We start from the raw sequence: 16,202 nt of genomic DNA, 5'->3' as shown, positions 1-16,202 counted from the left end.
ATCATAAGAAGATTTTTCACGGCCTTCGGAACGCATTATACATATGCTTGAAAAACTGTGTATATACAGTACAAACTGTACTTTATATACATGTAGTAAATGTATTTAGATGTTTGGATATCGTTGAGTATCTTTAATCAGATGGTTTACATCTGCTGTCTTTATTTTTATTGACTGGATGGAGAAAACGGAGCCAGATTGAAAACTGTATTGTGGGCATTGCATGCCATAATGAAGGCAGACAACTGAAAAAACAAGCAATTTGCCATGTTTTGCTTAAAAAAACAACTTTACTTTGTGCTAGTTATATTATGATGAAAGCATAATTTTGGGGGGGAATTCACCCTCACCCTGGAGTTTACATTTATGCATTTGGTAGACACTTTTATCCAAATCGACTTAAATTGCATTATACTATACATTTGTTTCTAAGTATGTGCAAGGTACGTCCACAACGTTGGCGTTGCTAGCGCCATACTCTAACCTCCGAGCTACAGGAATGAATACAGGAGTTGTTCCAAATCTGTATTCATTTCTTTGATCTGAGAACACAGAGAAAGATATTTGGACTGAAGAGTCCTTCGGCTCCATTGACTACCGTAGTAGAAACATTACAATGGTAGTCAAAAGTGCCAAAGAACTGTTTGCTTTCCTACCATTCTTCAAAATATCTACTTTTAAACAAAGCAATTGTAAGTAAAGATTTTTTTTCTACTGTAGTCAATGGTGGCCAAGAACTGTATAGATACATGCGTTCTCCTAGATATTTTTCTTTGTGTTAGTCAGACCTTTTTACAGATCTGGAACAACTTAATGTGAGGAAATGCAGACAGAATTTTCCTTTTTTGGTGAACTGAAGGAACATGCATTAGGCTATAAAGCATACGTTTCGATCTCATGTTGACTTTACGCCACTTTTAAACTTTACTTTTATGTATTTTGTTCCTGTTTGTGTTTGGAAGTTTATGGCTTCGGTTTCTTTTGCTTCAGTTTTCACCACCCGTTCATATCTCCTGCTACACAACGCAACATCTGTTCAAGTATCCTTTTGTGTTCACTCAAAATAATTAAATCTGTTTATTGGGTGAGGGAGTTGGCGAGATTCTCAAGAGTTCGCTTTGTAAAGGTGATTAAGAAAGTTAAGGTTTATTAACCTAGCAAGTTTGCATTTACAAGGATTTTGTGGTCGCTTAAATGGCTAAATAGAAACGGAAAGAAAAGTACCGTCTCCTTGCACATCTCCTTAGAGACGAACAGCCTGCCAGGCTGCCCATGATGGCCTGGGCCAAGATGCCATATTGAAGCAATTGGTCCTGCACGCTGGTGGCTGTCATTTAGCTTTGCATGTGTGACAGCCTGAGCCCTGTCTGTCTGCCAGTCCCCCCCTCACCACCCCTCCATCTGTTTTCAGACCCTCTGAGATGGCACCTTGCACCCCGAGACTTAGTTTACCGTGGCTCACGGTGTCAAATGTGGATATGTCATGGGAACCAAACTCGCTTACTCCCAGAGTCGTGGCACATTGTTTCTCTGCACTAAACCCATCTCGCTCTCTTTCAGCCTTACGCACCTGTGGTCCCCGCGAAGGCCATTATTTGACTTGTTATAATAATTGCTCCTCTTAGCGGCCTTCGGTTAAATCTGGTTAGGTTTATAGAGTGTGAAATCAAAGCTTACTTCTTTAATGCTCCTGGTTTTATTGTGTGTGATTCATCAGTGCATGTTATTCTAAAGAAAACAAAGTTTGTCTTTGTATTTTTTCCCCCATAAAAATGTAATAACTTTGAAACACAATATTTTTCAGCTCATGTCTCCAAGAAGTCTTGGTTCCGACCACTTGGCCACTTTTCCTTCAATTCAACGGCTCCATTCTGGTATGTTACCACACAATATGGGCTGCAAGTTTTAGATCTTGTTAAAGCCGAGGGATTTTTTTTCATTTTAACCTGTAAATTAAGTTTATTTCAAACATTCAAAACTATTTTATATAGTAGAAATTGTTACATTTATTTGCCATTTCCTGGTCAATAATAAAAGGCACATTTCTGTAAAATTCTAAAAATCATATTTTATTGTGTATTTTGTTTATTCACATTTACAATGCTCTGAAAATAGTTACTTAGTGACAGAAATTATATTAACTTTAGAGAAGCACAGATATATCAGGCAATAATCGGTAAGAAGCTTTTTTTCACATTATTGGCTATTGGCCAATAGTTGAAAACAACCAATAATCGGGGCGATATATCCTGTCAATCAAAACAGGACAGGAAAATGTTATATAGAAAATGTTAAGATACATCACCAGTTTGATGTTCAATGTTAATAGTCATTATATGAATGAACAATGAATATTATTTTAATCTTCAGAATCAGAAATCACTCTGACCAATCAGGTATCGGTTGAGACATTTAGTATTCGGTGCATCTCTAATTAAGTTATAACAATTCAACATAGAACCACTTCAGTAGGGGTCACAGACATCTATGGATCTTTTAACAGAAGTATTTTTTTGCTCCGTCTCATCAGGAATGACTAACTCTGCCTATTAAATGACTTCTTTGCATCAGTTACTGTGCTGTACATTTGCTCTAATCTCAACATCACGCACGTTAACTGCCCGTTATATGATGTTACACCAAGGCGAATGAAAATTTCAAATACTTGAACGTAATGAATTTATATCTCAATAACAGGGTTTTTTATTCCTCCCATCATGAATCCAGACACATTATTTGTGTCAAAGCAAAGCCATCATCCCCAGAGTTAAAGAGAATGACTTACAGGCAGATTTGGAGTTTTTCAGCAGTTATTTTCCAGGCTGTCTGCTCGCTGCCCGTGCCAACGAAAGAATCCAGTCTGCATCACGCAAGGCGTTTAATGAGAGTTTCTGTGCAGATCTGAGCACAAATGAGCCGCTGGAAGTTTGATGTGCCACTCAAAACTGGTGTTCCATCATTATCTAAATCTAGCATAAACCCCCCATAACTTTGAGGCTCAAATTAGTTTTGGAGAATTTTCGTTCATTAATGTCACGTCAGTCGGAGAGATATATCCAAGAGATAAATGAGAAAATTGAAATCGTGCAGCACAAAGGACTCAATTGCTCAGTCGAGAGGTGCGGCGTGTTGCCGTCGACGTTTCGCAGTCGTGTTTTAGTAAACTTCACAAATTGCCTTTTTCCGAAACGTACTCTTTCACATTATTCCAAACTGTCAGTGACACCTGTCCGTGGAATTATGACACGAAACTTTCTGATTTGGGAGTTCAGGAAAGGTCATACGTGTCTTTAGAAATGCTGGAGAATTTGTCTTGGGGATTATACTGTGCGGGAAAGTAATTAGTTGCACCATAGACTTTGGAAGTGAACTGAGAAGCTTTTGGGGCTCCAATTAAAATTTTATGGAAAAATTATATCTGTACATTGCACATTTTAGTGAAGGCAGAAATATTAGGTCTGTTTGCATATATACTGCTAGCAGCGTTATTCAGGGGAGTTCTTGTTTTGCTTCAGGGACCGGCTTTTTCATCCAACATCAGGGGTCTGCATTGCACTTAGCGATAGCATTAGTAAATATTAGTTATGTCAATCGCTATTTTTCTATATCTGATTAATTATACTTTTTTTTCTGACGCAGCCATTAGCCCTTGACTGTATAGACCAGACTGGACCGCTGTCGCGTTGTGTTATGCTACGTTTATACTATCTATACTGTCTATACTGAATGCGTCAAAGATACTGTTTCAAATCACTCTTAAATGGTTTAAAGGCCTTCACATGAATGAGAGAATGATTATATAATGTAATGCTAGACAATGGACCAAATATGCAGATGGCACATTAATTGTGTTAAATATTGTAACACGTTAATCTGGAAAAAAATTATTGCTTGCGTTAATACATTAACATTGAACAGCCCTAGTACATATATAGAACACACCTCATAAAGATGCCATATTGAAAATATAGAACAGAAGAATTTCAATCCTGAGTTAGGTGAGATGTCAACAACAAGATATTCTCAAAGCATTTTCTGTCCTCTTAAAAAATTGGGCAAGTCCATTTATATTCAATTTGAATTCTATCTGCAATATTTGTAATTTTCCCCGCTGACTGTGATCAGAACGGACCTGTGACCCCTCAGATGGGAAGCGCTGATTTAGACGTCTTTGAGTGCATCTTGACGCATCAATGAGGCAAATGTCATTTCAAAACATAATTAGCTTTTTATTACATATTGCAGGTAGAATGTGAATGGAGTCTTGACTTCTGATTAAGGTCAACCACGATGACCTCTTTCTGATGACCTCAATGATTCGAAGGTCAGAAGTTGATGCTTAGAACATCAGTCTGTTTCTTGAAATAGACACATATGAATCAATTTAAGTGCCTTGCATTTTGTTTTGCCTGTGAAATATCCCTTCAACGTATTTAAAACTTGAATAGATTTTGCAGCAAAAAGCTTGACACCCCGAACACCTCCACTTCTCGATTTCTTAGTGTTTGCCTGTAACTCTTATGCTATATGCCACTTTTTTGCTTTGAATCTCAATGCTGTAATTAATTTAGCCAGACAAGGAGCTTGCAAGATTGTTTTTAAGCCACTTGTTCAGCAAGAAACAAAACAAACCTGAAAAAAACACAATTTTATAAGCACCTACACTGAAGCCAGAACCAATTTCTTCATGTGGAACAACCAAAAGCCGTGAGCATAAACGTGTGAATAAGGCAACAAAAGACACTACGAAATTTGCAAAGGCGTGCAGAAACGTTCGAGAAAAAAGCAAAAAAACGTCTTTACGTCGAGTTAGGAAGATGTCACGCAGACAGCCATATTTCAAAGGATCCGCGACAGGCCGGATGCTATAATGCCCAGTAATCCGACAGAAGTCACCCAAGGTGGCGCAATTTGGGATCAAAGGAGTGGCGAGAAATTGAAGATAATCATTCCGTCTAAGGTTTGTTACAAAGACATCGTGCCAGGGGGGCGGATGAGTTTACACTCGAGCTGATCAGTATCCATCAGGAACCAGCCAGGAGCTACAAAACTGGCCTTTCTGCTCTGAGCCTCTGAATCGTGAGATGGTTTCATCCACTAAAATCACTGTTGGAGGCTCTTTGATCATAGCTGGAATGAGTACACAAACCATCTGCCCTCACACAACCTTTTCTGTCTTCATGTAGTGTTACTTCCTTCATATCAACACTTGAATGCCAGTAAGAAAGGTAGCCATGCACTTTTTTTTAATACTGTAGCCCATTTTTCAATGTTTTGTATGAGGTGATCCCTATAACTTCTGACCTCCTGTGATGAGGTGGTAATCTGAAAGATACTGTATTCATAACGTAATGATACATTATTGTTTCATTGATTGAAAAACAGTTGCATGTCTCAGGCAGAGTCTGTGCAATGGTTGGGAACGTGTGAGCAGTAGAAGTAGTGCTGAAATATTGTAGTCCCCTGTAGTCAGGGGATCTGTGGTCCACGCCCGGCTTTATTATTATTCCACAGTGTGTGACTGCCTCCCACCGTACTTCATTAGTTCTCTGTGATACTTAAGCGCGAACACGCACTCTCGACAGCAGCGCTAAATAAAACAACTCTGAAGGGTGGGGGGATCTGAACAGCCTGTACTAGGCCCAAGAACATTCGGCCCATGCTGGCATTTTCTTTTGACGTCCTCTCTTGTTTCCAAGCTCTTTCGAAAAAGTTGGCAGGCAATGATATTTAAATGGAGTTGATTTTAGGAACAGAGAAGTTGTTTCACTCGGTAAGGCAGTCAAATAATTTTCCGTAACACTTTACAAAAAGGTTGCTTTTTAAGTGTTTATTAATTACTAATATATTTTTATATATTTCTAACATTGATAAATTACATTGGCAAATACTAACATCAACAAAGATACTGTGAAACGTTTATGTTCATTATTAGATTGTTTACTAATGTGAACAAGTAGCTTACTATCTTGTTGTCAAGTCTTCTCAAATTTTCTTTAAAATCTAACCGATGTTTGTAAATACTTGCAGTATTTTGAATCATTTTTCATACTTTTCAATTTTTTAATCAGTTTTTTGCTAACTTCTATAGATCTATAGATCTTTAAAACACGTCACCTTGCTGTTTTTAAAGAATGCGTATATTTCTGTTTTAGGCCTCGAAGCAAGTGTATACTGACCAGGGGTGCCGCCAGAAATTCTGGGCCCTATGGAAACCAAAATTTCTGGTCCCCCTACAAATAGGAAAATAAAAAGGGGGTCTGCTCTTCTGGGCCCTAAATCAGCCTGAGCCCTAAGAATCGTCCTAACCTTCCACCCCTCTACAGCGCCCATGATACTGACTGACAAACTTTACATAATCACCATCTGAAACGATACGTTTATTTTAATTAACACAACAAAGTAAAACATTTTCACATTTCATTTTAACCTAATTCTTACCCTCAAATTTCATGCATTTAATGTCATTGGTGATTATCAGATCCTGGTTTGATCAAAACACAACCATAATCTTTATAGCACATAACAATTTCTGAAAAGTCAAGTTTTACATCCACCTCAGTTCTCACTGTGGATGAATTTGGTCCTGTTATTTCACCAGATAGCCTGCAGCCTCATGCTTCTTTCCTCTCGCTGAAGCTCAATACTGAAGTTCCCTGTAGACTTTTGCTTCTACTTTAAACCTGACACAAGTTCCATGTCACACTGCCCGGACTGACAGCGCTTGTAGGCACAAAAGCAAATATTTCCGTTCCTGGTCATCGCCAACTCTCTTTACACACCCCCACCGACACCTGAAGCCCCCCTTTCCCCACCAATTCCACGCTCCAAGCCAGCCATTTGTCACAAAGTAATTATAGAATTATCGATTCGCCAGCAATTAACAGTCCCTCCCTCCACGCTGTCCCCCTCCCAATCTTTTAATTTGCAGTCAGATTGGCAAGTAGAAGAAAGCTTTAGAGTAACACATTTAATCCCTTTGGGGTTTTGCTACAGTCTTCAGATTAATAGAGGGACAGGAACAAAAAGGCCTTTTTTACCCGCTGTTTCCTGCTCTTATGGCTTGTCTCCGGGCAGCAGCGGGGTCTATGGCCCTGTCCAAAAGTAACTCCATTACCTCAAACAGACAGACATTGTGAAGCTCTTTGTTTTTGTCTTGTGCTGAGATGTTCTGTAGCATTTGATGAGTAGTGTGCAGAGTTTTATATTTTTTATTTTGGTGAAATATATATATATATTTTTAATATATTTTTAGGATTTCATGTTAATTGTAGTTTAAAAAAGGCAATTTTGTTTTTCCTTCAATGTATAATCTCTTTTAAAGTATAGCTATATTTTATTTCACGTTAAGATTTTAGTATTGATTTAATGCAGTAAATAATTTGAGTGCAACAGTTGTAAATTATTTCACTTTATTTCTAGTTTAAAGGGATACTTCACCCAAAAATGAAAATTCTGTTATCATTTACTAACCTTCGAGTTGTTCTAAATCTGTATAAATTTCTTTGTTCTGATGAACAGAGTGAAAGATGTTTGGAAGAATGCTTGTAACCAAACATATATTGCCCCCCATTTATAGCAGGAAAAAATACAATGGTTGTCAAAAGTACCCCAGAACTGTTTGCTGTCCTACATTCTACAAAATATCTTCTTTAATGTTCAAAAGAAGTATTTTTATCTACGGTAGTCAATAGGGGGCAAAATGTGTCTGGTTACAAGCATTCTTCCCAATATCTTTCTCTGTGTTTATCAGAACAAATACATTTATACAGATTTGGAACAACTCAAAAGGTGAGTAAATGAAGACAGAATTTTTTTTTTTGGGCGAAGTATCCATTTGAACAAGAAATGTAGTGAAATCAATACAATTGTGGCACTTAAATTATTCACTGAAATAACGCAATACTAAAAGCTAAACGTGATAAAAAATATCGTATCCCTTAACGGTTTTTAAATAATATTTTAGACTTTACACTATTAACATACCCATACAAACAGTAATTGTCCCGCATAAAATAAAACATTTGTCAAGTAAAATTATTTCTGTAATTTAATACTTTTGCAGCATTTTGTACAGTAAAAAGGTAAAATTCTGTTTTTAAAGTGTAGTTCATTTTAAATGATTTCACAGAGATGCTTGAACAGTTTTAGTTTATGATATCCCTGGTGTGGTGCATTATAAAGAAATGGAGTATGACGTCCTGTGGACATCTTAACCAATCTTTCTGTTTTTATTGATCTAAATTGGTTTGTTTCAGGGGTCTGAGAGCGATTTTGCATGAATTTGGTGTATATGAATACTCCTAATGCCCTATGCAAACCCATTCTCATTTTGTTCTTCCCAAACAAAAATGAACTATAGTTTTACTACAACCATAGTAACCGTAGATTACCTATGGTATTTGTAGTAAAACATATCAATACATTCACCAATCTGCCAAAAAACAAGGTTACTACCTTTTGACTAATACTCGCTATGAATTTGGTGAGAGTAAAAATGTGTCAATTGTTGATGATGCATGTTGCTGCGTTAGAACCCTGAGAAAGTAAATAATATATCACCGCATACAAACTTTAAGCCAGTGTAGGCATTCAGCGTGTTGGTTAGATTCTGCTGCAACACCAGTGAAAGAATCTGTTCGAATAGTCATATAAAAAGGATCTCCAGAAGAGAGTTCAAGAGAGATATCCAGTACATCCGGCACAACTTGAAATAAGGGTAAAAAATACCACATATTCTTACTTTCATTTCTCTGCAGCCTGTAACACCTACTCTCCCTCTTTCAGCCTCTCCCAGATCAGCATGCAAAGATCCGGCTAAGACTCTGGAAGCCCAAGAGCTGGCAGATATTAAGACTGGGATCGATTTCATGGAACATCACCTTGGTAACATATGGCCACAGCAGAGGAAGTTGATTTCCTTTCTGTTGTCCTTTATAACTCTCGGTTTTCCCTCTGCTTTTTTCTCTGAGTGTTTCGTGGCTTTTATTGTTTAATTTATCTTCATCTTGGCAGCCTTAGATAGAGTATAAGATTTTATTTCTTACACCATGTATAATAAAACCATGCGGGTATATATTAACTACAAAAGAGTGTTATTACATTTGTCTTAATGTGTCAGCTTGTGCGTTTGAGTTTGGGGTTTTTGTGTGATCTGATGATGAAGATCTCCCGCTACATTATGTATTGTAAAAATCAATAGTTTCACATTCATTCCAGTGGAGAAGCGTTATCAGGACAATACAATATTCTCTTGCCGAGCGTGGCTGGAAGACGCTAACAAACATGCAGCGAAGATTTCCACCGTCGCCACCTGATAAATGAGAAATTTTTCAATATCCAGAAAGCTGATTACCAATTTACCGCTGTCAGTTTCCATATCTGTAGCAATAAGGACATTTTCTCAATGCGCATGCCATCTCAGAGAATATTTTGCACATTGGAAATGTGCTCTCTCAGCTAAGGCAACAGAACCCATAGCCTGTGTGATTTTTACGTTTCTGATTAATATGATGTCATGTTCAACATTATAAACAAGCGCTGAGAGATTGCATAGCGTGACAGACTTGTGGGAAGTCAAATTTGTAGGTGCTGGAAATTGTTAAAAAAAAAAAAAATTAATAGACATTTTGTCTAAAATGTGATTTGAACCATTCATAAATGTCCAATATCAGGAACCCAAATATACAAATTGGTTCACATGAGGTTTCTGATTGGCTGAGCTGGAAGAAGTTGCTTTCAGGCACCATATGGAAATACATTTATTCATGCATATTTTATTTTTGTTTAGCGGAAAGTGTTTAATCACCTTCTGTGAGATGGTCTGGTCAATGAAAGAATGGAGGAGAACTTCACTGGATGCTGATGGGCTGGGTTCATCCGAGAAGTGAGAAGCGCCATCAGTGTTGGTTTTGTCTGGTCAGGTCCAAGGTTTGTCACCCCCTCATCTGTTGACTCCCACCTTACTCCACGTTTTCCTCCTTCATTCCACCAAAGGCCTCATTTTCTGCATGATTACGCCTCCACCTGTCCTACTCTTGGCCCCTGTCCCTCGCCCGAGCCCAAACACGCCATCAATTAACACAAGCGAGTTTTTAGCTGAGTCGCACAGAAATGAGAGAAAGTGAAAACACAATGAATGTAGGAAACTGGAAAACAGAAAGAAAAATGGTGAAATGTACCATGTCTGTCAATAAGAGATTTTACAAAAAGAATGAATTATGGTATATTATAGATTCATAGATCGGTTATCAGAGCAGTATTAATTAATAAATCAATATTTGCTGTAAAACATCCCAAAAATGAATGTGATTTAAAGGCATTAATGTGGCAATTCAACAGAAATGTTGGTGCAGAATTGACAAAAACTAGTATTATAAATCAAAATATTGTTGTTTTTATGTCACTGTACCAATCTGTGGCGTTCTATTTGGCAGTTGTCAGTCCATCTGAGATATTCCAAGGGAGCACAGGATGCATACTGGTACTTTCAACAGGCCTATGTTAAATGTTTGGTCTATGTGCTGTATGTATGTGAATATGCTGTAATAGCTGGACATATAATTGAAGCATCAATGAACAAATCTCACCTTTTTACCAAAAGCACATCATTTCAAGTCCAAACTGTGGCTATTCATGAAAACATGCATTTGGTAATTATTTTTTCAATTCCGCCTCGCATTAATCTGATATTGCAACCTGTCCAGCTAATGCATGATAACCTTCATAATGCCAAAATATCATTTAGGCTTCTTTTGGCCCGTAACCAAATTACTGAAGAATGAAAGGACCTGCGCCAGGCCTTTAATTTCACCCCGTAAAATGAACCAATGAGCCAGATAATCTGGCTGGCCCTCGTTGTTGCAAATGTGACACCTGTTGTACGTGGCACACATGTAGAAGCGCCAAAACACTTTGCACATTTTCTTAGTCTTGGCATCTTGCTTTTTGACTCGGTACAAACAGATAAAACACAACAAGACTGCTCTCTTTTTTGTTTTTTTTAGGAACAGATGGTCTTGTCAGAGTTACGGTTGTTTGCCAGTGAAGTCCAGGTATTGCGTGTTTTCAGGATTCAAAAGAAAAGGAGAATACAATTGATCTGGATAGATTTATATTGAATGCTAGATAAAGGCTACAAGGAGAAGTTTGTCATTACTCACTTTTGAGTCACAAAAGTCTTTTTTCATTTTTGTCTTGAAGACAAGAATTTCAATTTTGAGGTGAGCTTTGGTTTAGGAGTTGAAGCCAGGTCGCAAGTGTGGGATACTTGGAGAAAATGCATAGCTAGTGAACAAGTGAGTGAAGATTACTTTAAGATGAATGACTTGCTATTTAAATCATTTACAGGTGACCATCCAATTAAAGTGCTTCTAAGGATCAGAGGTGTGGCCGCAAACATCAATTGTCTTCTATCTGCTAAAGCTAGAGTCGCTCTTAAAGAAGTCTAGCAGTCAGTAAATTAAATGCTACTTATCTATGTTGTTCCCTTTAAAGTTGTTTATCTTTTGTCAGGAATTCTGTTCGGCTCTGTTTGCCTTGCTTATCATCAAAATTAAACCTGCAGGAAAAATATTAAAAGGTAATTTCCCTTAATGAAGGCATTAATAATTTAGCACTTTTTTAGGTGGATGGTGGAGAAAAGAAGATTGGATTTAAGTGAGATAAAGACGATAAACAAGTCCATCATGGTATTATTATCCATTATTCTGAATGTAAAACACTATATTCAGAAAACTATAAAGCTAAAAAGGCATTGCTTTCATTATGTCCCGGCTTTCTTTTTCGTTCTTGTAACAATTTATATTTAAAATGTGTATTTATGCTTCCTCAAGCCACCAATGGAGGGCGATATTCTCCATGAGAAATCAGTTTATCTCTCTAAACAGAATAGGCCGATAAGATGATCTCTTTATTCTAAAACTTAGAGATGTATTTATTTATACATTTTTGTAAGGGGACAGATACAGTACATGATAGATTCACTAAACCAAATTTATACTGTATGTTGCAAAGGTTTAATGGACAGACAGCGAGAATCATTGCTGCAGAAAAAAGGGGAATTTTGTCCATCTTTTGTTTCATTATTTTAATATCGAACAAGCAAAATATGATGCCTCGCCTAACACAAAATCTGATATCAATTCATAAGAATCTGACTCTAGCTGTTAGCTGATAGGCGTAATCACTAAACATGCTTTTCCGTCATATTACATAATTTACAGGTACGTGGGTGCCCGCAGCCACGTTTCTAGCCAGAAAAGTTTTATGGACTGTGCTAAAGGTCCCTTTTTTCCACCAGACAATCTTCAATTCTTTAATGTAAATGTCAACCCAAACAAGATAGAGCCCAACTGTGTGTGTTTATAATCAATATTTTTTTACGCTGTAAAGGCTGTAATCTTCCAAAGCTTCTCCTCCTTGATTTGTGCTTATCGTGGAAGGTCATATCTCATAGAAGCACAGATCGTGAGCCGGTGAGGCAGAGGAAGAGAGATAGCAAGAAAGAATGGAGTTAAATTAACGATAATATCAGACTGACAGCGACTCTACCGAGCGCCGGGCGTCGTGAGAAGGCCCGACGGCGCGGCGGGGAGGGGGAAGAAGGCAATAAAAAGTTTTCCGAGCCGTCGTGCCCCTTCAATTTGCATGCTTAATGATGCTGATCAGGAGTTAATAGTGGGTGTAATGACTTCTGACTGACCGGGCCTTGGACTGGACCACGGGCTGTGCCACCAGAGCAGGGGAGGGGAGGGGTTAACACACACCATACTGCTTCTCTCCCTCCCTCCCTCTCTCTCTCTCTCTCTCGCTCTCTCTCTCTCTCTGCTGTCTTTGGTGAGATAACACAGCTTGCCTCTGTGGTCTTGTCTTATTAAACATGTTATCATTGCCTGTAACCTTTCTCTCCTGTTCCTTCCTTTCAAAATAGAGGAAAAGCCGCCTTTGTCTAGGTTTATTCAGCGACCTATCTGACCCACCGATAGAAAAAAGGCGACTTGAAAGAAATCAAATGGCAATTCCTGTCGACGTTAATGTGCTCTTTTGTTCCGAGAGGAACGCCTTTGTGGGTATTCGGCGCTCTTGGTCTGTTTAGTCAGGCTGTGGATATTCTGGATTGTCAGCAACATGTCCTCTGTGTAGATACAGACGCCTAAACATACACCGGCTTTTGAATTTCCACAGGACATACGGCGAATGGAAATCTTGTTTTCAGATAAGAAGGAAAGGACAGAGTTCAAGAAAACCACTCTATTAAAGACCAGATAATGGTATTGTCTGTGCAATGTGACATATTTCTGTGCTTTTGGGCGTAGCGGTGCTTAACAAAGTGACATCAACTTCTTGCCTGGCACAAATTAAACCGTTTTTTTGTCGTTTTTTTTCATGGGTGTGAACGTAGATCCTTTTGACAACATTGTTCTCTGTTTGTGTTTTTTTGTACATTTTTGTCATGCAAATGTATCCATAAATCACATTTGTCACAGAGCACATACCATTGAACCATTTGGTATCTTCAACAGACAATTATACAAAAACTGAGATCGACATTTCAGTCATTTCAGTGTTTGATCATTTTCAAAATACTTCGGCAAAAAATATTGAAATACAACAATCTCAGCCAATATCCGCTTTGTTTTGTATTCGGTTAATAGACCGTCATCATTTCCAATGATTTGTGATGCCTCTCTGGCATAATGTGACCGATTGTTGAACAGCTGTGTCACAGTGACCAGTACCCATAATCCATTGTGACACGCGTTTTCCACTTTAATCATAATTGCACACATGTGCTCAAAGAGCAAATATCAGTAACGTGTACCCTCTCCGAACGGTTTTACACCTCAGTTTTCAGTGTATGTGTATGCGTGTGTGTAACTTCCCCTATCACAGCTGTTAATGTATTTCAAACATCATTTCAGTGTTGATTTGTTTGCCATGTGCTCTGGCGCACACCCGCTCCAGGTTGGCATGGCCCTGCCGGGCCCCGGTGCCAGCGCGGCTGGCATGACAGCACCCATTGCTGATGGCCACAGGTGCAACCGTGTCCACAAGCTCTGATGCAGGTGTTGCCTCATCACCGAGTGTCATTTTGAGATTCTTCCATCTGCTATTGAAAGTTCTGTTGAACTCCCGCCTTTTTTCTCTGTGGTTTTTGTTTTTCTGCTTTTGATCTCTCTCTTATTCACAGAGAGGCGAGGTTGATGTTTCACAAGATCATACTCATAGACAAGATTTCTCATAAAGCCTCGCTTTCTGTTGGTGAGACTAAATGAGCTTTGAATGATCTACTTTTGTGCATTGCGATATTACAGATGGAACTGTAGGAGCTGCGGAAGATATATGGTCTTGTAGGTTGCTTCGATCTCTTTTTCAAAGAAAAACAGTACACAGAAATGCAATTAAACTGATACAAGAGCATCATTATTGCATCGTTCCATTATGTTGACGTGAGTCCGCAGCAAGGACTTTGTAGACTTCACAAGTGCACAGTGTATACTTCACAATCACAAGCCCTTGCTGTTGTCGCCAGTTGGTGCCAACGTCATGTAGGAGCGGAGACCAACACTCTGCGTCAATGTACGTTGAAACTGCATCAGAGGTGAGCAGAAAACCACAAACTAATGAAAAACTGAGAAGTCACGATAAGTGCAGCTAAATGAAAGAATTACACGCTGTTTATCTTGTCATACCTCAACCCTGACCTGTGCTATTGTCATCTTATAACAACATTGTTTTTATGGCGGTGATTCATCACCCGCCCAAACCGTAATACAATACTGGAGACCTACAGGCGGCACAATTAAGTTTGTGTTTGACAGAGGGAGATGTTTGTCTCCATCGCACACTTGCATACTTAATAGAAGTTCCCCTCCCACGCTGACTGGCGTCTTTGAAGCTCTGGCCCCAGACGTCTTGCTCTTGTAAGCCAAGGATGACTTCCAAAAAAAGATCTTTGCCTGACCTTGCGATTAGCATTCGTTGGATATTTAGATGAGGTGTAATTACAAGTGTTAGAGGGATGAAATATTTATTCTAAGAGGGTTTTAACAAGCCGGTGTCTTTGATGCAAAAGCTCAAAACATGATGTTATAGTTTGATGACTTTTATTTTGGTCAGGAGTGTGTGCGGTTGTCATTAGCTCTGAATCGCTGTTATCTCATTATACAAGTTTTTCTCATTTTTGCTTTAAGGAAAGATGCCTCGGATCTTCTACTTCTTCTTATTTAACTTAAAGGTAAGTCATTTTGTTGTAGCGGTAATGTTTTTTATGCATTTTATTATAGCAAATTTGTTTTAAATATGTTATGTTTAGGGTTCAGACTACTCCTCTACTGTTCTATGTAATGTGATACTTACATAAAGTTTTGTATACAGTCTTGGCTTGTTTTGTGCAGGAACTTGTTTATTGACTTTACTGTACACGATTTAGATCAGTATTAGATCTGACTTACACATCTAGTAGCATCTGTAAGCCGTAGTGATCAGCTTCAGTTGTATAAAACTGCAGGTGGTTAACTTTTTAATGTGGCCTGAGGCTTTGGAGGCTCCTGAGAGTTTTAGGCAATGGCCCCGATTGCCTGTTTTATAATCCAGCTCTGCATTGAATATGTGTGAATCTCTATTTTCTCCGCCCTTGGTGAGTATAATATTTAAATACTTAAGTTCATTTTAACTGGTGTTCTTTTTAGCCAACAATACTAATGTCAGTTTTAACTGTACAATGTTTAAATACAATCTGTACATGCTAAACGTACCGTTCATCTTCAAATTTAATTTGTTTTAAGTTTAGGGCTTGTTTTATATAAGGTGTGGTGTATAATGTGTCGTCCATGAAGACCACCTTCACTCTTGAAGGGTTAAGGGTTCTCATGATGCCATAGAAGAACCTTTTTTTTGGCTGAATGGCTCCATAAAGAACCTTTAAAGGGATAGTTCACCTTCAAAATGAAAATTCTGTCACCATACTCACCCTGTTATCATTTTAATTAGATTTTCTTTCTTCTGCAAAACACAACAGAAGATATTTTGAAAGATGTCGGTAACCAAAAACCGTTGGTGCCTATTGACTTCTATCGTACGGACACAAAACCAATGCAAGTCGATAGGGACCAAAGGTTTTTGGTTGCTAACATTCTTCAAAATATCTTCTTTTGTGTTCTGCAGAAGAAAGAAAGTCATACAGGTTTGAAATGACAAGA

The 16,202-nt window shown here is 38.2% G+C and overlaps 1 long non-coding RNA gene across 2 annotated transcripts; it reads left to right on the top strand.

Annotated features, from left to right (window-relative positions):
• The first annotated feature begins 1,666 nt into the window (after positions 1-1,666).
• Positions 1,667-15,968, top strand: LOC130407614 (uncharacterized). 2 transcript variants are annotated; one of them, XR_008904666.1, is made up of 4 exons: positions 1,667-1,874; positions 8,788-8,886; positions 9,791-9,930; positions 11,007-15,968. It is a non-coding gene; the product is annotated as an uncharacterized LOC130407614 (long non-coding RNA). The 2 variants fall into 2 exon arrangements; XR_008904665.1 differs by lacking the exon at positions 1,667-1,874 and having other exon boundaries at positions 8,676-8,886.
• Positions 15,969-16,202: the final 234 nt, after the last annotated feature.

The sequence above is a fragment of the Triplophysa dalaica genome, chromosome 19 (assembly GCF_015846415.1).
Source record: "Triplophysa dalaica isolate WHDGS20190420 chromosome 19, ASM1584641v1, whole genome shotgun sequence".
Lineage (NCBI taxonomy): Eukaryota > Metazoa > Chordata > Actinopteri > Cypriniformes > Nemacheilidae > Triplophysa > Triplophysa dalaica.
Note: the sequence above shows the minus strand (reverse complement) of the source record. Positions and strands in the feature narration are given on the sequence as shown.